The sequence below is a fragment of the Rhinatrema bivittatum genome, chromosome 6, assembly GCF_901001135.1.
Source record: "Rhinatrema bivittatum chromosome 6, aRhiBiv1.1, whole genome shotgun sequence".
NCBI classification, from domain to species: domain Eukaryota; kingdom Metazoa; phylum Chordata; class Amphibia; order Gymnophiona; family Rhinatrematidae; genus Rhinatrema; species Rhinatrema bivittatum.
Window position 1 is genome coordinate 292012204 of NC_042620.1, and position 21646 is coordinate 292033849.

The 21646-nt window shown below is 45.2% G+C and overlaps 1 long non-coding RNA gene across 1 annotated transcript in view; it reads left to right on the forward strand.

Annotated features, from left to right (window-relative positions):
• Positions 1–21423, forward strand: part of LOC115094369 — a 127352-nt gene extending 105929 nt beyond the window's left edge. Inside the window, exon 5 of the long non-coding RNA XR_003857542.1 lies at positions 21171–21423. This is a non-coding gene — a long non-coding RNA (uncharacterized LOC115094369). The remainder of the gene's footprint in view (positions 1–21170) is intronic.
• Positions 21424–21646: the final 223 nt, after the last annotated feature.

The following is a 21646-nucleotide window of genomic DNA, read 5'->3' on the forward strand; positions in this document are numbered from 1 at the left end:
CCCAACCCACCTCCCAAAAACTCACCACAAATCAAAGTGCCCCCTTGCATGAGACTGAACCTTATAAAGAGTCTCTCTCTCTCTCTCCCCCCCCCCCCCCCCAGTGCACATAAGATATGTCTGTAAAGGCTGCAGACATAATTTCTGAAGAGTATTTTAAAACTGGTGTGCATACTTTATAAAATAGCGTGTATGTTTATGGGTGCACGTGCAACCCTTTTAAAGTCTACCCGATATTGTTTATTTTTGTTGTTTTATTGAAATAATATATCTTATTCTTTCTCATTGCTGTTGTACCTTGTCTTGAATTCTTAGGCGGGCCAAAATCTGATAAATATATAAATAATACCTGCATGGAACTGTAGGAGGCAATTGGGTGAACAGGCTGACACTCTTCTTCCTGCTGCTGGAGAATAATGGGAGGCAGAAACAGGTGGGAAATGCCTTTCAGCCTGTCAGGCTGATACAGTAAAGTCCGCCAGTGCACGTGATTTAGTATTTAAATTAGGCCTGGCAGTAAAAATGGGCAAAAGGAGGCGCTAGGGACACTAGCGCGTCCCTAGCGCCTCCTTTTGGACCGGAGTGGCAGCTGTCAGCGGGTTTGACAGCCGATGCTCAATTTTGCCGGTGTCGGTTCTCGAGCCCGCTGACAGCCACGGGCTCGGAAACCGGACGCCGGCAAACTTGAGCGTCTGGTTTTCGGCCCGACAGCCGCGGACAGACCCGGACAGACCTCCGACTTAATATCGCCATGATATTAAGTCGGAGGGTGCACAGAAAAGCAGTTTTTACTGCTTTTCTGTGCACTTTCCCGGTGCCCGAAGAAATTAGTGCCTACCTTTGAGTAGACGCTAATTTCTGAAAGTAAAATGTGCGGCTTGGCTGCACATTTTGTTTTCTGAATCGTGCGGGAATACCTAATAGGGCCATCAACATGCATTTGCATGTTGCGGGCGCTAGTAGGTTCGGGGGATTGGACGCGCATTTTCGGCCCCTTACTGAATAAGGGGTAACGCTAGCGCGTTGAAAACGTCGTCCAAGGGTGGGTTAACAGTGCGCTCCGTCGGAGCGCACTGTACTGTATCGGCCCGACTGTGAGTTGCTGCGGCTCTAATACAATCCTGGTAAAAGTGCTCCAGTGAAGCTTGTTCCGCCGACAATTTGGGCCCCCCCCCCCGAAGATGTCGAGAGCCAGAGACAAAGGGGATGGCATTTGTTTCCCAGATGGCTCTCATTTCCATTTTGTGTGCCTGTGTGGGGTGGGAGGGATGAGAAGAGGGGCAGGGATTATAATGTGAATGCACGCGATAATATATTTGCTTCTAGGCAGAGCAGGGAGGCCCTTCTGGCTTGTGCCTAAAGGACAGCGTTGTTTTACGCAGTGGCTGACAATTAGAAAGCGGAAACGGGGGAACTGCTCTCCAAAAAATGAGGGCGAGAAGCTGTAAAGAAGGGATATTTAATTTATTGCAGAACTTTTCCAAAGGGACGTTTTCCGGGCAGATGGTGGCAGGAAGAGCAGCATTAATCTCTCTGACCTTGGTGTAGACGGAGCCTTTAGTAAGATAAGGATAAATAACACTGCAGTCCTGTGAGAAGGCAACCATGCGCTTTCAGCAAGCCAAGCACTCGGGGAAGAGAACGCCGTCTGCGTTAACCTCTGACACGATGTAAGACTGGAGCCAGCAATAAGGCAGCTGAGGGACTCCTCGCTTTTCAATGAGTCCTGGTACGGACGTCTACAACGCCATCGTGGCACAGGGCAATGGGGGAGAAGGAAGGGAAATGGGCACTTCAAATCCCAGACCCTATCAGACTTGGATGAAAGCGGGGATAAATGACGGCTGCCTGAGGCATTCAGCATGGCAGAGATGATCTGTTAATGTCCCTGCAGTCCTTATCCAAGGCCCTTCAGTAACCCGCTCCATCGAATTCAGCTGCGCTGAGTTAACAAACTTCAAGCTCTTAATCTCACACAGGCCCATTCAGTATGTAATAGGGTACAAACAGCAGGTACAAACAGAAGACTTAAGGCACCTGGTCCGAGAAGGAAAAGTTTTTATTCTTTTTGCCAGCAAAAATAGATGCAGCTGAAATGGTTTTCAGTAAAATTGCACCCCCTCCCAAGCAGGGAGAAACTTTTATACATTCCACATTTCTTACCTTACACGCATGCGTTCTACACACTGCTGAGCAAGCATATCCCAGCTGAGGGGCAACTGACCCCCCTCCTTAGGCAACCTGGAACTTTCTTGAAACTTCTCCTGTGTTCTGCAGGAGAGGCTGCCGGGACTTGCAGTTCTAGAAAGGAATTTGTGAGTCTGTAGCAATACTGCCCTATACATAATACATTCATTGTTCTAATCATAGCTGTATGCTCAGCAAGGTTACAGACTTGGCAGGCAAGCACTGAAAGCTTATCAGACAATATTGTAGGCAGCAGATCCTTTGTGAAGCGGGTGATTCTGGTACATGAAGTCCCCTGTCAGAGTGAAGTCTCCACCCACTACAAGTACAGTGCGCTCAGGCCAAGCGCACCGTTAGCCCCCGTTTGGACGCGCGTTTTCGACGCGCTATTATTACCCCTTATACAGGTAAGGGGTAATAGCGCGAGGAAAACGCGTGTCCAAGCCCCCCGAAACTAATAGTGCCCGCAACATGCAAATGCATGTTGATGAGCCTATTAGTTATTCCCATGCCATACAGAAAGTAAAATGTGCAGCCAAGCTGCACATTTTACTCTCAGAAATTAACGCCTGCCCCAAAGACAGGAGTTAATTTCGGCCCGCACCAGGAAAGTGTACAGAAAAGCAGAAGAAACTGCTTTTCTGTACACCCTCCGACTTAATATCATAGCGATATTAAGTCGGAGGCCCCAAAAATTTAAAAAATTTAAAAATCGAAAAAAAAAAAAAAAATCAGTTCACGGGTTGGAAGACGGACGCTCAATTTTGCCGGCGTCCGTTTTCCGAACCAGTGGCTGTCAGTGGGTTTGACGACCAACGCCGATAAAATTAAGCGTCTGCTGTCAAACCTGCTGACAGCCACCGCTTCCACCAATAAGGAGGCGCTAGGGACGCGCTAGTGTCCCTAACGCCTCCTTATTACTGCGGGCCCTCATTTGAATACAAAACCGCGCGGCCAGGAGACTGATGTGGGCGCTCGTCGGGAGAGTGGACACTCACCTCGGAGTGCCGGCTCTCCCGCGCATTTTACTGAATCAGCCGGACAGAGCATAAAACAAAACAAAGCCAAGACCATCCCTGGGAAGAGAATTAGTCAAAAAAGATCACACGTAGCAAAGTGATGGCGAACTCCAGTCCTCGAGTGCCACAACAGGCCAGGTTTTCAGGATATCCGCAATGAATAGGCATGAGAAAGATTTGCATCTCAAGGAGACTCAGCATATGCAAATTTATCTCATGCGTATTCATTGCAAATATCCTGAAAATGCGACTGGTTGAGGGATCCCCAGGACAGGTTTGGGAAGCCCTGATATAGCCGCTTTCACACAAACTGCGTATTCTCTGAGGACACTTTTCAAAGCCAATTCCCCCAATAAATTGGGTTGGTTGACAGTTGCCCTCTTTTGCCCAGCTAAAAGCATGTTTGGTCTTTCATGGTGTGTTCACTTTTAGCAGGACTGCAAGGAGGCAATGTCAGAGTTTTGTGTAGGTTGGGGAAAGAAAAAGCGAACATGGCATTTTCAGACGTGCACGTGCTGTACTACTACTGTTCTCGACTATGCACACAAAAGAGCAGAAGCAAAGTATGTGTGTGTACTTCTATTCCCCATTACCCACACCGGGCCTGGGGAGAAGAGAGGGAGGGAATGGCTGATGGGGAGAATCGGGAGATCTGAAATGGGAGAAGGGGAGGGAGGGAGAGAAGGGACAGAATCCAGGATAATGGGGACATTCAGATTAAGGGGAGGAAGGCTGGTGTTCCTACCCCAACTTCTCCCTCTCACATCCCTCCTTCTCTTTAGCCTCTTTCTCTTCCACTCCCCCCCCCCCCCCCCCTGGTCCTGCATGTCCTCTCTCTCACATTCACAGCCAGCCTGCAAGTTTAGCCCCCTAGTCAGCCAACCTCCCCCAGCAGGACAGAATTCTTGCCTGCCTGCCTCACCCCCCTCCTTCAGCTCTCCAACAAGCCTGCCTATCTCTACTCCCCACCAAGCAGATTTGCTTCCAAACAGCTGACCAGCTGATGGCAGCACTACATGGCTCTCTTTGGTTTGAGCTGCATGGCTGCCTGTACTGTCATTGCTGACCCTCACAAGACTGAGACTGCAAGATCAGCGCAAAAGTACAGAGAGCCATACAGCTGCAGCGCAGAGATAACGCGGGAGACATCTGGAAGATGGTCAGGCAAGGGCCCACACGGCCTACTCTTAACATAGAAACGTGACAGCAGAAAAAGACCATACAGCCCTATTCACTCTGCTCATCCACACCAACTAATTCAGCGTTAAAAACGCTACCCCTGTGTTTATCCCATGGTTTCTTGAATTCAGATACTGTTCCTGTTTTCACCATCTCCACTGGCAATAGGCATCACAGTGGATAATAGTTTGAAATCATCGGCTCAGTGTTCTGCGGCAGTAAAAAACCAAACAGAATGTTAGGAATTATTAGGAAGGGAATGGTTAATAAAATGGAAAATGTCATAATGCCTCTGTATCGCACCTTGAATACTGTGTACAATTCTGGTCGCCGCATCTCAAAAAAGATATAGTTACGATGGAGAAGGTACAGAGAAGGACAACCAAAATGATAAAGGGGATGGAACAGCTTCCCTATGAGGAAAGACTAAAGAAGTTAGGACTGTTCAGCTTGGAGAAGAGACTGCTGAGGAGGGATATGATAGAGGTCTTTAAAATCATGAGAGGTCTTGAACAAGTAGATGTTAATCTGTTATTTTCTCCTTCAGATAATAGAAGGACCAGGGGGCACGCCATGAAGTTAGCAAGTGGCACATTTAAGACTTATCAGAGAAAATTCTTTTTCACTCACGCATAATTAAGCTCTGGAATTTGTTGCCAGAGGATGTGGTTAGTGCAGTTAGTATACCTGGGTTTAAAAAAAGCTTTGGATAAGTTCTTGCAGGAGAAGTCCATTAACTGCTATTAATAAAGTTGTCTTAGAGAACAGCCACTGCTATTACTGGCATCAGTAGCATGGGATCTTCTTGGTGTTTGGGTAATTGCCAGGTTCTTGTGGCTTGGTTTGGCCTCTGTTGGAAACAGGATGCTGGGCTTGATGGACCCTTGGTCTGACCCAGCATGGCAATTTCTTATGTTCTTATGTACAAGACAGGTTTTATCCCTTCCCAAAGTGCACACTCTTGCAGAAAATAAAAGGTTTGCCTCCTCTCAGTCTCCTTATTCCTAACCCTCCTAACAAAACATGCTCTGGCATCTTTCTCCAAATTCAGGACTGTACCATTGTGATCAGTCCTAGAGGGAAGTGCAATAGCTAATAGTATAGTGCATGGGCTACTCTACCAGTCTCAATATGTCCTCTGCTGGGAGGAGCATAGATCTAGCGAAACAACCTTAGATCCCTTTACACTTAATTTGCTCCATGAACTGACAACCGCGGTCCTAATGTCCTGCCAGCTCAAATTCTCTCTGGCACCTGTCCTATCCCCACAACCCCTACTCTCCATCCCCCCCCCCCCCCCAAAAAAAATACCTGATTTGTAGTCTACTGCCTCTTTACTCTCCCTATGTATCTCTGAAAGCAAAAAAAAAAAAAAAAAAGCCAATTAGTTAGTGTAAACAATAAAAAAGGAAAGTATGTTATTCTGGAATAGAAATTGAATCACTTATCTAATGTGCACAGAATGAATTCAGAGAACATTTTCAGCATGATTTGGGATGTTATAGCGCTAGCTTTGATCTAAAAAGAAAAAAAAAAAAAGCAGAAAGCCCCAAAGCAGGAATGAGTGTGGGGAATTAGATTTCCATCAGGTTATTTCAGAACTTTGGAAAGTTGTGTTTTCAAGCATACCACAGCTGTTTCACAGAGATATTTCATTAATGCTTAATTAAATTATGCACAGGGCTCCAGGGCTCCACCATCACCATTTTCCCTCACGTCGTCTGAAATCAGGCTTTGCACCAGTCTTCCAGAAGTTTCCCCTACAGGCCCCGCGGAGACCTAATTGTGATTCCAAGTCATGAAGTTCCACTGCATATCTTCCTGGCAATCGGGCAGCTGAAGTCTCCAAAGACATGTCCAGCCTCACCTCAGTTTAGAATATGGCAGCCTTACAGCTAGTTGATTTCCATTAAGCATGCACAGTAAGCCCTACGTGCCTGGGCTCTGAGGTGATGTAGCCAAGGCTGGCTGTAGGCTTAACTGGTGCACCGTGCAAAAATCAGCATTTGTGGGCCCCTCCATGGCTCATAGCCAGGAAACAGGTGGGGGGTGTCTCTCTCTATGAAAGTGAGGGGTAGAGGGCATTCCCTCCAATGATCCAGTTCTTCTCAACATTCGGAGCCAGCCTGTGAACCCTGATTCTGTAAGGGTATAAGCGACTGGTGGGCTGACTCAAGAACTGAGACATTTGTGTGCCAGTGCCTAGTAATGCCACTGGTCCTATTCCTATGGCCCCTTAATGGGTCGTCCCCCTCCTCCTCTGTCCCCACTGCTCCTTCCTGATTTCTCCTTTTTCCTCTTCCATCTTCATTCTCTCCTACCACACTCTCCCCCATAGCCTCTTCTTGGGTCTATCCTTAATCTCCAACTCTCCCCTTCCCCTTGACCTACCAGATTATTTGGCTGCTCCTGGGCATGGCATCAGCGGAGATCATCAGGGCCTGGCAGCAATAGGAGGAAAAATCGGCATGAGGCCTGTGAGCTGGTGTGCTCATAGGCCCTGCAGCAACTCTGCCCCTTTCACTGATTTTGTTGATAATAGCAAACCCATGCAGAAGGAAAAGTTAGGGTGATATGAGGCCTGTAGGTGCATCCTGGTGCACAGACATTGTGCTGGTTTTAACTCCCCTTCTAAACCGTCTAAACATTGCTGCAGCTGCACTGACGAAGATTTCTGATGTCCTCAATCAGCCATTCCAGGGTGATGGACCACAAGGCCCTCTTGGGGTAGAGATACACCAGTGAGAAATGGGGGAGGCAATGCGGAGTTCCGAGGCTGGAGAGAGGCAGCGGAGTAGTCAGGCGATGCAGAGGTCCGGGGTTGGAGAGAGGCAACGGAGTAGTCAGGTAATGCAGAGGTCAAACCAGGTTAGCAATCCGAAGGAGAGACGAAGAAACAGGAACAAGGAAACAGGAACGAAGGCAACCAGGATCGGGAACCAGGAACAGAAGAGGCAACGAGTAGTGAGGGGACCTGTTGCAAAGGCAATTTGAGAGAGCGGAGCCCGGGCTTATAAACCGGAGCTCTGCCGACATCATCATCTGGGGCTGCAGCAAGGTTTCCGCCGCGGGCCCTATTTAAGGACTAGATGTGAGCGTGTGCGCCTAGGGAGGGGCGCAGCGCTGGTCGGGATGGCGTCTCTCCGCGGGCCACGTGGAGAGGCCCGACATGGAACATCAGGGGCTGCAGCAGAGCAGGAGGCCCCAGGGGCGGCCCAAGGATGGAGCCGGCGGCCCACAGCCGCCAGAGACGAGGGACCAGGTGCTGGATCACTTTGAAAGAGGTGAGGGGGCCGAGCTGCGGGTCTGCCACGGCCAGCGTGCATAGCACTTACTACCCAATCACTAAGCCTGATACTTCTGATGCAGCTCCATCATTGCTCTCTGCTTTCACAGCAACAGTTAAGGGAAACTGGATTCGAACAGCATCCGAGGGCCCTGACGTTTACGGTCTGGTAAACTGATAAGCATGGGGGTAACCTGCACATTGCAGCAGATACTGGCATAAGCTTGCTGGGCAGACTGGTGGATCATTTGGTCCTTTTTCTGCCATCGTTTCTATGTTTCTATGAATGGTTTCAAATTCACAATCTGGAACTGGGTTTAAATTGGTGCAATGGAACAGAGATTCAATCACACCTATTAAAACCCTCCCAATCCAATCCAAATATTGGAAATGAGGAGACCAAAATCTTTTGCTCTTCTTTTTTTTTTTTTTAATGTCTTACTGCCCAGGCTGCATAGATATTGTATTATCTTTCCATGGGTATATTTAATTGTCTGACTGAGATGCATCAATATGTAGGTAACATAATTGCTGATTAACCATATTAGAATAACTTAGTTTTCCTTGCTCTCTCAAAACGAGAAGCGGGATGGCTTGACTGGTTTGGGTATTACTCTGCATGTATTTGAATACATATCCCACCTTTATAACCCATTATTACTATCACAGAATTTTTTTTATTCTAAAATACGTTCATTAAAAAATACCTTCCAAATTGAGGTTAACTGACACCCTGCACATGTGCTAACTGGGAATTATGTATCTTGGTCATGATTTATTTGCAAAACTAAGTGCACATTTCCATGACAGATGCATAGGTTTATATACAACTGTCAACTTCAGATTTTAAACCTTTTCTATTATTTTGTGTTATGATATTCTAACTACATGTCTTTTATAGTTATTGAATTATACATTGTTTAATAACTGCAAATCATTTTAGCACACTTTCATATGAAGAATGGATTGTATTATACATTTGTGCTCTGCTTTGGGATGTTTATGGAAAGCTTAATACCACGTTTGAATAAATATATTTTTAGAAAAAAAATGTTTTTCCTCCAGTGTATCACAATCATAAGAACAGTATGCCAGATACACAACACTTTTTCTGCTTAGTATAAATGTAGAATAGTCGAGCGTTTATAGCATTTTATAAGCCTGTTCCTCTACAGCGAGAGCATCTACTGGGAAAGGTGCAGCCGTCTGTCTGTCTGTCTGTACAAGTGTGCGTTTGTGTGTGCGTGCATTAGCCATGCACACCACACGTCAGTCACAGAAGTTGGGACCAGATTGCGAGCAGCAGCAGGAGTCTGCGCTGCCGCTCCTACCAAGCAGGGATGCCAATTTCCCTCTGCCGTCTTCAGAGAGTCGGAGGAGCAGCTGAAGTTTTCTGCCAATGTAAATTTCATCCAGTGCCACTGAGCTTTTAACAGCAGTAATAGTGGTGGTGGTGGTGGTGGTTGTGGTGATGAGGGGGGGAGGGGGGCAGGCAAGATAAGCGAGGTAAAAAAAAAATGTGGCTCTGTGCCAAAATGGGCAAAGCTGGGGGGGTTTCCCTCTTGCCTAGATCTGAACTTTTACAAGCGGCTGAAAACTGATGCTCCAGGAGCTCGTGATGCACATGGCCAAGAACCAATCCAATGTTCCGTTGCTCTCGTGCTGCCCCAGCCTGCCCACAACCAGTGAGGAGGGCTGATTTGTGTGTAGGATCCAGGGCTCATGTCAGCACGGCAGGCACATGGTTCAAAATGACCAGAAATCTTTTCGGTCCTCCAACCAATTTGTTTCTGTTTGTTGAGTTTGGTTTGGTGGCTGATCAGCTGAGGGGCATGAGTTAGGAGTTGAAAAGAATAAATGGCAGCCTGGGAAGCCGGAAAATTTGGGAGCTCCGCACAGAGAAAGAGAGATGGCAGCATCTAAGCAGCAGCATCAGAGAGACAGAGCGAGAGAAACAGAGAGAGAGAGAGAGGACTTGGTATGATAGTGCTCCTCAAACCCAGCCACTCAGATTTTCAAGATATCCACGATGAATATGCATGAGAGACATTTTCATAGCGCGTGCAAATCTCTCTCATGCATATTCATTGTGGATATTCTGGAAAGCTGACTGGCTAGGTGTGCCCCGAGGACTGGGTTGAGAAGCACCAGAGTATGTGATTCATGGAAGTAGGAAGCATCATCTCTGCTGTTTAAAACGTTAGTAGGGAAGGCAGAATGGAAAAGAAAAGTCTTCTCACCCCTAAAATACTGCTGCTCCTGTCTGTTAAGGTTCCTTTCAAAGGAAACTGTGGCCAAATGTCCCTTCTTTCTTGGGGGGAGGGGGGGCAGTCAGTCATCAAATCGCGATGTGGCCTTATCACATCGCAACGATAAAATTTAAATTAGGGGAAGGGGTGGAGTTAGGGAGGAGTTTGGGCGGAGTTAAGGGTAATGAGGCAGCGGCACCGGTGCAGGCGATAATGTTTTGGACGTTATCGCTGGCAGTGGCGCGGGAAATAGCACCACCTTTTGCAGTGGCGCCATGGGGGGGGGCCATAGTGACAGGTGCAGCCGCACACATGATGGGTGAAACCGCACCGCCGTGATGCGGCCGGCTGCACGCTCTTATCCCCTGTCCCTTTTTTTCACCACATCTCATCATTCCTCTTTATTATTTATAGCAGAATGATGAATCTAGGCCTTAGTGAGCGAGCCAGTAGGACTGTGAGGAGGAGGAGAGCGTCAGAGGGGCCATGCCTGGAAAAGGAGGTCTGACTGGAAGGTCATCCAGCTATTTACAAGTCCAGTGCCAGGCTCGTCATGTCGAGAAAGGTTTGGCTAGCAAGTCGGCCAGTGGAAAGAAGGGGGCAAATCAACCCGCAGTACTTCTGGGCTGTTCCCTTCCGTGAGCCTCTTAAAGCACACAGTCAGAAGCCTCTGACTTAAGGGGGAAGCGATGATTTCATGCCAAATGTCGGAAGCAGTTGTTTACTTTATTACCTTGTTTGTTCGTTAATGTGAGGGTTTATTGCTGCTCTAATATTTATGTCTAGAAAGATTCTGTAAATAAAATCCCATCTCTGAGCTGACCCGTGTGTCAAGCTGTTCTCTTGTTTGCTGTCTGGACCTCATAAAAATAATTAATTGTAGTGGATTGTAATTGGCCGCTTTTGACTTTTGTGTTACATTATTTACAGAGCTGGTGAGATACTCTACAATGTGCTGTACTGAGGACATCAAAACCAGGGATGGTAATTCTAGCTTTCTTTACTATACTGCATTTATTCCTTGGGCAATTAATGCAATTTTCTAGCAAACAGACCATGAAGCAGATTATTCATGTTAAAAGAAGATTGTTACTCTAAAACAGGCATTTTGCTTCATTGAAATATATTGGAAGGAAATAGGAACTTCAGGGACTACTCCTTGTATCAGGACATTTAACACTAACCCTACAGTATAGTGCCACTCTGTGTCTTTCACTGGACCTGCTGTTGATCTAATTGGGATATGCAAGATGTGTGATCCTGGATGCATCGATTAGGGGGCACTCCGCGCACACCCTTCCTTAAGTTGTGGTGCCTTAGCATGGGCCTGCTAGTGCCATCTATGGGTGGCACCATAGCAAACCTCTGCCAGCAGTGGTTTTTTTTCTTACTGGTTATTTCTCTCTCTATGCAGCCCAGCATTCTTCTGGCTTTTGCTCTCAACTTGTCACATTGCTTTGCCATCTTCAGATCATTAGGCACTATCACACCAAGGTCCCTCTCCCTGTCCATGCGCATTAGTCTTTCACCGCCCATCACATACAGCTCTACTGGATTGCCGCACCCCAGATACACGACTCTGCATTTCTTGGTATTCAGACACCATGGAGTCCATTTTCAGTCTCTGGGTGCTGGAAAAGGTATCTGATTAATTTGGCTGGTATATTTTAGTGGAATGGATATGTGGCTGAATATACTCGGCTATCTAAAAGTTAGCTGGATACTTTTATCTAGATAATTTTAGGATTATTCTTTGGCAGTCCTAAAGTTATGTGTCTACTTAGCTGGATAATGCTGGAATGCCAGATAAATGCTTCTCTGGCTATGCCAGGTGTGGTGAAACTGGTGGGATTTTTAAATCTTGCAGTTAGTCCAGTTAAATCCAAACTTACGGGCTGATACAGTAAAGTCCGCGGGAGAGCGGACGAACGCCCGCTCTCCCGGCACACGCACCGGCCCTTCGCTGGTGTGCGTGATTTTCTATTTAAATTAGGTGACGCAGTAGATCCGGGTAAAAGGAGGCGCTAGGGACACTAGCACGTCCCTAGCACCTCCTTTTTGACAGGAGCGGCGGGTGTCAGCAGGTTTGACAGCCGATGCTCAATTTTGCCGGCGTCGGTACTCGAGCCCGCTGACAGCCACGGGCTCGGACACCGGACGCTGGCAAAATTGAGCGTCCGGTTTTCGGCCCGACAGCCGTGGGCCGAATTCAAAATTTTTTTTTTTTTACTTTTCGGGACCTCCGACTTAATATCACTATGATATTAAGTCGGAGGGTGCACAGAAAAGTGCCTTTGGATTGGCGCTAATTTCTGTAAGTAAAATGTGCGGCTTGGCTGCACATTTTACTTTCTGTATTCCGCGCGCATACCTAATAGGGCCATCAACATGCATTTGCATGTTGAGGGCGCTATTAGGTGCCGCGGGTTGGACGCGCGTTTTCCTCCCCTTTCTAAATAAGGGGTAAGGGAAAACGCGCGTCCCAGAGCAGGCTAACAGTGCGCTCCATCGGCCTGTTAGTGAGAAGAATACTAGAATGTATCAGGGCAGTCAAAACAGGCCAGAAAGATAATGGTCACATATATTAGAGCTTCTATTTTTTTATAATGTAAATAATGTAGCTGTTTATTTTCCTACCCATTCGAGGTTCTTTGAGGGTACAAAAAAAATCTGTGTTTCCATGGTTCATGTACCATTATTTTTGCCAGTTGAATGAAATACATACATTTCCATTACATAAATGTACTGCCATAAAGGAACAATACTCACAATCACCCCAGAAACCAGCACCACCATTCACATTCCTCCAACCACAGCATATACCCTGTCCTCCCACACTCTTCCTCCCCACAACCCCAACCCTCTCTCTCTCTCCCCCCACCAGCCTATCCTTAACTCTCGCCCCTCCCCCAATACTCTCAAACTCCCCACTCTTACACACACCGTCCTCTTATCAGCAGCTCCACTGCTTGCCGTTGGGAAGAGCTGTTCATTAAAGTTGGTAGGAGGAAGAGGAGAATAGCGGCCCATCTACAGATTACAATTCATGAGTGCAGAAAAGGCACAAAAACAAAGTGGAGGATCCAAAGCAGGAAAAGGGTGGGGAAGAGAGTACTAATGGTATTTTTTTCCAGTGTTTATCCAATAATACATTTTTTTTTCTATTGAGAGTGCTTTAGTGGCTAAAACCTAAAAACAGAATCCCTACCTATAATGCCCCTCCAGTTTCCAAAGCCTGTTGATTGGTGACTGACTAAAGGATAGGATACAGAGGAGGACTGAATGGTCATTTCTTTCAGTGGAGAAAAATAATCAGTGGAGTGCCCCAGGGATCTGTACTGGGATTGGGGCTTTTTTAATATATTCATAATTGTTCTGGAAAAGGGAGTAAGGAGTGAGTTGATCAAATTCTCAGATGACACAAAATTATTCAAAGAAGTTGTTTATTTATAAGCCTTTGATGTTCTGCCTTTTTCTAAGAATGGTCTCAAGGCAGATAACAACAAACTTGGATCATGATCAAATTTTGAGGAACTGCAGAAGGGCCTTGAGAGACTGGGGAATTGGGCATCGGTGGCAGATGCAGTTTAATCTGGACAATTGCAAAGTGGTGCAATCAAGAAAGAATAATCCAAGCCTTAGGTACACAATGTAGGGTTCCATATTGGGCATCTCCACCCAGGAAAAGGAATCATTATGGGCAATATTTTGAAATCCTCAGCCCAGTGTGTAGCGGCAGTCAAAAAAGTAAATAGAATGTTATGTTTTATTAGGAATAGAAAGGAAAATAAAACTGAGGATATGATAATGCAGGTGTGGCCAACTCCGGTCCTCGAGAGCCACAAATGAGAAAGATTTGGATATAATGGAGGCAGTGCATGAAAACCTATCTCATCATATTCATTATGCATATACTGAAAACCAGGCCTGTTTGTGACTTTTGAGGACCGGAGTTGGCCACTCCTGTCATAATGCCTATGTATTGCTCTAATGATCTATGGTGTGACCAAACCTTGAATATTGTATGCATTTCTGGTTACTTCATTTCAAAAATGTAATAGTGGAACTAGAAAGGTACAGAGAAGGACAATCAAACGATAAAAGACATAACATAGCTCCCCTAAGAGGAAAGGCTAAACAGGTAGGGACGATAACTTTTAAACAGGCGTGTGGGTGCACATGTGCTCACATTCATCGGCCCATGCCCAGGGAGGCGGCCATTTTAAAACATATACACTTATATGCACTCATGTTATAAAATATGTGCATGCAATTTTAAGTGGATGTGCGCTTATGCATGAAAATGCCGCTTCTACAGCGTAAATGGGGGGATTTTAAAATAATTGGGCGCCGATGCCATACCATTTCATTCCCAGTTCACCCACGTAAGTAATAGGACTTCCAGCCCCCCCTAGCTTAATAGCCTCCCTTCGCCCCTGTTAGCCCTGACCCTTAAAACCCCGATTTGTCTTTATTTTACAACTTGTACATCATCAAACGTAACAGACGTAAAGTTACCTGGCAGGGGACCCGGGTGTGCGCCTGTGCGCGTATGTATTTATGTGCAGATTTCAATGTGAAATTCAGGAATGCCCATGCCCCACTCCTTTTTTAACTTTTCATTTATGTGCACAGCGGTAAGTATGTGCGTATCCCAGCGGACTTTAAGATCCGCTCGGCATGCACCAGCCCAACTGATGCGCATATCTCCTGGTTTTGGTTCGCGCCAGGCTTTTAAAATTCACCTTTAAGAGAAGAGATGGCTGAGAGGAGATATGATAGAGGTCTACATAATTGTGAATGGGATGTAATGGATAAACAGGGAATGGTTATTTACCCTTTCAAATAGTACTAGAACTAGGGGACACTCCCCGTGGCTAATCGGTAGCACATTTACGAAGCACCTAAGTAAGTACTCTTTATTTTTCAGTATAAAGGAACATAAACCTTAACTTAGTGGCCCTGGCTATGTCAGGAAATAAATCAATCTTATCTCAAAACTAACGATCTCTTGGAGATAAGATTGCCTTATTTTCTGATCATGCCATGTTCAGGGACAAGCAACGGTCAAGCATAGCGGAGGTCCAAAGCTGAGGTCAGCCAAACCAGGTATCAGCCAAGGGAAGACAGGAGGGATGAATAAGCAAGGCAGGCGAGGATAGGAAGAAGTGGGGACGTGGAAGGAGACAACTGAAGAAGAACTGAAAACAAGCAGGACTGGAACTGAAGCAGAGACTTAACTGAGTGGCCCCACTACGTCAGGAAATAAAGCAATCTTATCTCAAAACTTAACGTTTTTCTTGGAGATAAGATTGCCTTATTTTCTGATGTAGCCAGGGTCTTTTATATTGAAAAAATAAAGTGTGGATCTTTTATATTGAAAAAATAAAGAGTACTTACTCAGGTCCCTTGTAAATGTCAAGTTAAATTGAGTGGTGCCAGATATGTTTGTTTTTTTTTTTTTTAATCCAGATCAATCAGATTTCCTACAAAATAGGATGCTACCAGATGTGTCTATATCATTGTTACATTTGGCAGTCCGTAGGCTTCCCCCACAGACTGCAACACTCACCCTCATTGCCAGAACATCTCAGTTGGCTCCCAACCCAACCACATGCCTTCGGGCCTCCTTGTGGTGGGACACCGCGGTCCAACATGGCAAAGTGACGCCAGTGCTCCTCATGGCAGGATGTCACGGATGCCTCCGAGCTGTGTTCCTCCTTAGGTGCACATGCACGCCACCTCTTCACATATAAAGGACCCATGGTGGGAAAAGCCCCAGTGTGCCTCTTGATGACATCAGATCATCAGGCCTTTAAAAGGCCCTTGCTATCTTCCCCTCACTGCCTCGGCAACAGTTCCAGCTACACTTGTAGTGCGTGTTGCTTCCCAGCGTCTAGTCTCTGCTTCAGTTCCAGTCCTGCTTGTCTTCAGTTCCAGTCCTGCTTGTTTTCGGTTCTTCTTCAGTTGTCTCCCTCTATGTGCCCGCTTGTTCCTTTCCTCGCCTGCTCTGCTTATTCATCTCTCCCGTCTTCCCGCGGACGGATACCTGGTTTTGATCTCAGCTTTTGACCTCAGCTATGCTTGACCGTTGCTTGTCCTTGATCACTGCTTGGACCCCGAACACCTCTGACTGCCACCTACCTTCGAACCAGCTTGCTTTGGACTCCTTCTACCACCAGCAGAGACCCCACCTAAGTCCTGCTGGCCCCAGCACCCAAAGGCTCAACCCGAAGGGAAAGAGGGCTGGTATAGTTGAAGGTCTTGACGGGTCTCTGTTCCGTCTGGGTCCACCTGCCAATGGCAGAAACCTGTAGGTCTCCTCCCTGCAGGTAGAGCCTGCCTTGGCCCAAGGGCTTTCGGATACAATGGTCATCACAAATAGTTAATATGCAGTCGTAGACTATTTTCAGTACTTGCTATAATCTGTATTTTCACCTATATTGAATCTTCCTTAATTTTTTTTGCCTTGATTTTCCCTCCTTTGCTTTTTGGTTAAATGTTCTTCTTATAAGCTATTGTTTCGTTATCCAGTGTATTTCTGCACTTTTATTTATTTATTTATACATGTATGTAGTACCATCGTTCCATGTCACAATGGTTTACAAAGTGACATTCATAATTATAATTTAACATACAATCAAACAAAGCTTGGTTGTGCTCTTGACTTAAATTTTCTAAATAAAGAAATATATGTAAAAATAAAGTACTGGAGAAAGTATTTTTTTCACTCAGCACACAAGTAAACTGTGGAATTTGTGGCCGGAGGAGGTGATAAAAGCAGTAAGTGTAGGTCAGTTTAAAAATGGTTTAGACAAGTTCCTGAAGGAAGATTCATAAACCATTATTAGCCATGTAGACTTGGAAAAGCAACCGCTTATCCCTGGGTATGAGCAAGGACTGGATCTATTCCTTGGGATCCTTCCAGGTATTTCTGCCCTGGATTGGCCATCATTGGAGAAAGGATGCTGGGCTTGATTGACCTTTGGTTTGACCCAGTATGACATGTTTCCTTAATCCCCATATCAGGGAGAAAGAGCTGAAAATATCTCTGAATCCCTATTTTCTTATTAATTTTCTTGTGCTTAACCCCTGTTGTTTTTTGTCAACATAAATTCAATATTATTTCCTCTGACATTTGCATATTTAGTTCAGTTTAAGACGTGTGTAAATATTTCCCATGTTGGTTTTCACCTATCAACTGAACATTACACTTAATAGATTTTCTTTTCCTGAGAGCTGGGTCAGCTCTCAAGCTCACAGTCATTTCCTGAAGACTTGAATTTTACAACATTATCCACACTGGAACCAGATTTAGGTGAGTTTTCTACCACTTCCAGAATTTCAAGGGCACATCAACTGTGCCAGCTAATCTGGATCATAAATCATGTAAACCCCATGTTTTTTTACATTTCAATACCATTTCATATGGACACAAAAACTTAAACATGTCCTGGCGTTTAGTGTCTTTTCTCTGCCTGTCTCGGCCTGATTCCTGGTTCTGACATCTGCTACAGATACGGACTTTATTTCTGGATTGCCACTTGCCCTGACTACAGCTTGCACTTTGATACTGCTTGCTCACTGCCTGCTCCGACCTTGGCCTGGACCCGAGTACTGTCTGCTCATTGCCGCCCGCACCTTGACATTCGCTGACTGTTCCCTAGGGGAATTTTGCCTGGAACCCTGGAACCCAAAGGCTCAACCTGTGGGGAGCAGGGCTGGTATAGGTGAAGCCTCAGTTCCAGTACTAGTAAGGTCGCATCCACGAGCTGTCAGCGTGGGCTTAGCAGGTTCACCTGCTGGGCTGCTTCGACCACGCCACAGCCCAAGGGCTCACATTCGTGACAGTCCAGAATACCTTTGTATGGGTGTGGAAAACAAATCTTTTTAAATAAATAAATAGTGATTTTCATTTTGCTGTTCATGAGTTTTGCCACCCTAGCCTGGATTTTGAATGTAAGTTAGAGCAAATGTTTTCAGTTGAACACCACCATTTGACTCCGTGCTTTTCGAGAGTGCTTCTGATTCAAGACAATTCATCCGCTGGGAGTATCTTCTAACCAGTGAGAAAGTGAGTTGGGATGAGAGTTATGGACTGAGATACCCACTATTATACCGGGGGGCCCAGGAGATTGAACCTCCCCCTGCTGGATGAAACCTGGCATTTCCAGAGGCTATTGTGACTCATTTCTGATAGAAAGAGGCCCGGAACGGTAAAGAGAGATCCTAGGAGCTGTCTGGCCCTGTTTATTCGATACACCGATGAAGAGGAAGGTTACATTTATTCATGAAAGACCCACACCAGCTTTACCAATTACACAGGCAGATAAGCAGAGATGCCTACCTCACCTTTCTGAAACGAAAACACAGTAAGAAAGAAATGCTATTTTTTTTCTAATTAGCATGGAACATCACTTTTTTATGAATGTATTTCGATGTAATGCTACTGAGCAATAAACACACATCTACCACGCAGTAACGGTAGCTTTCTGGAAAGATGCTATAATCCCCAGGCCTTCTGCTGCTCGTACATTTTTTTAGCATTTTGTTTTCTTTTCTTACCCTTTTTCACTTACAAATACTTTTGTGGCCTAATTTCTTGCATCTTTGATTGGGAACCACAGCTCAGTTCTGGAAGCTTTATTCTATCAGCTTTACCATCAAAGCATTTCCTTCTTCCAGTTTAACAGGGAATTGGATTTCCTCAGCATATGGTATCTCAACCATCTCCTCCACTTTTCCTCCTCTGCCTTATTTTAATTCTCTGCAGCAGTGTGTTTGGTTCCCTGTGCATGCACTGCAAGGACTTGAGAGCAGAATGCAAACCAACCTGCACCTCAGAGGATTCTTCTACCCTTGAAATATTGTTTTCAACTGACTTCCCAGCTTCACACTCCTTCCCTGTTTCAGGCTTCAAGAATCTCTTATTATTTCATGTTGTGCCTGATCCTCTGGCCTCAATGTGTCTACAGTTATTTTTAATATTAGATGGAAGGATGTGTCTATGCTCCATGCACTAAATTGAAGAGACTTATATGTTCACACAAAGGCACTGTTACGGTGCACTGTCTCCGATATCTATGATACACTCTGCTGAAATGTAGAGTGCGAGTTAAGTGATATTGGAAACATGGGATGGGGGCAGGAAGAAGTGGAGGAGAAAGAGAGCTGAGTGCAGGAGTTTGACAGTAAGAACACTGTACATGCCTAAAAAGTAAGTTGGTTTTACATAAAATATCAGTTAACCCAATCTAGCACAGAATTCTTTTTAAGTTCTTTAAGCAGCAGAGGACATAATTCATTTGCATTATTTCCATTCTTCAAAATGTCAGCTTGCCAGTTTCTTAACTCTGTTGCTTAATGTCTATCCTTTGGGATTATTCTTAGGCTTCATTTCTTAAGTTTCCCAATATTGTTTTTGGATGGTTTTAAAGCTTTTTTTTTTTTTTAAAGGTATTCATTTTTTAATATGGCCACAGACCATGGGCTCGATGCAATCCTGGACGTTTGGACCTCCATAATGCAAATATTGGGTTTTCCTGAATATCTAGTCATATTCAGCCACTAATCATGTTGTTTTGAAAAACAAAAGTATTCAGAAGGGCCAGAAAACTGATATTCCGAGCCTGCGGAGCACGCCTAGAGCCTCTTTTCTGCCTCCAGTCCCACCCACCTAATTATGCAGATTGTATTCATCTCTCTGGTCTCTATCTTGAATACATCTATTCCTCCTAAGAGCATATACAGTAAATCATACATCTGTATTTTCTTTTACACCATCCAGTTCCATTGGATTGGAATCAGAAAGGAAAAGATTGGAAAAAACCTGTTTCAGAGCTGTTTCTTGCTGCTATTAAAGAGACAGAACAGAACTACTGTCACTGCTGCACCTGCACCCATAGCAGTACTGCTCTGAGGGGACAGCTGGGAGAAAGGTGGGCGGTCACTTGGCACAGGTGAAACGCAGCTCACAAGTAACAGCAAAAGGATTACGAAGAGTGCTGTGCTTTTCTTTACATCTGGTCTAAGACGGATATGTATTTGAGGTACATCTCAATATCTCTATGAGCGAATCTACTCTTTTATGCAAACTGCGGGAGACACTGAGCTTCTGCAGTAGAATACTTGATCCCAAGAAATGTTTAGAGAAGAGAGAGAGAGAGAGAGAACCTGATTAGATTTAGGCTGCATGATCATCTTGCTTTCAGTATATACCAGCTGTACATCTTGTCTGTTGAGGTGACAATGATATCTGTCTTATCTGGCTCTGAGTTATCTAGCTACTAGTTACTCTGACAAGTTGGCAGAAGACTCGACCTGCATCAGTCACCTCTCTCTTTTCCAGATGCGTTAACTCTTTTGGAGACTATGCCTGTCTACATACTTGAATATATATCCAGTATCCTTGTGCTGGGAATAAGAGTGTCACCAAAAGGTCCCTTGCTGTCTGCATCGGATTCTTCACAGGTGCTGGATGTATGATGTCAGAGAGAGTAGGAGTGTGTAGTGTTCCTTGGCCCTCGCCAGTGGGAGGTGTCACGTCAGAGAGTGTAATTTCACAAAACTCATGAACCCACTTTGGTTCGCATTCTCTTTTTGTCCAGTCTTCCATCCTGGGAAGGTGGCGGAAGTTCAAGGTCAGGGAGATTTTATTTGGGGGTCCAAGGAGGATCCTGAAATTGAGAGCACCAAAAGAAGTGAAGAATAGTGAAAGGAATGGGCATAGACTTGGTTTATCCAGTTTGATGTATTAAATTGGGATGGCACATATGGGCATTTGATTTTGGCTGCTTGGGAAAGTGGGACTTGAAATGCCATATCTGGGGCACTGGAGGACAGCTCTTCACAGCATAAAATTATGGTGAAAATAGGTTTACACTGATTTTCTCCTTTGGAAAAATCTGGGAATTTATGGGTGAAAATTGGTTTAAACCGAAAAAGAAGAATCCTAGCTATGTTAAACACCAGGAATATTCCAGCAGTGGGAGGTTGAAGGGGTGTTAGTGGCTATTATGATTGACAGGAGAGGCCATCCTCCAAAGGGTGGATCCACAGGATGGCTATTAAAGTCCCTTAGCAGAAGTGTAAACAAGAGAGCTGGAGAAAGGCAGCAAGAGGCAGTATGCGCTCTGGGGCTATAGGAGTGGGCAAGTGACCTCTGCAGGCCATTGAGAGGACATACAGTTCTTTCTGATTTGGTTGGAGGAGGTAATACCTCTCAATGTTTTCTCTTTCTAATTTCCACAGGAGATTGGAAACTAGTCTGGAAGACTGAGAATACAACCAAGTATCTGCAATATTTAAAGAGAGAGAAGAGGATTCCTAAGTTCTGGGAAGTATCTGAGTATGAGGAGACCTTTTGGGAACCAAGGGAAGCCCAAGTTTTCTTATTATCTTTTACTCAAGGAGCATGAGGAGTATATTTTGAAATTTGTGGGATGTCTAAAAAGCTGTTTTCTATTATTATTTTTTTCTATTTCAGACTGTGTCTATTTTTTTGTACTGCTGAATTGCTTTGTTCTTTTATCCAGTAAACTTCATTCTGTTTTGGAACACAGCACTTGGTGTGAGGACTGTGACTTTCTTTGATGTGACTGAGTGTGATCCCCTGGGTCTCACAGGTTATCCTGTTGCCCATAGAACAAATCCATGGTTGGTTTTTTTTCTAGTGATCAGCAGTTTCTGAAACGTGGCTTCCTGTGGAAAGGGCTGGGGTGGGGAGG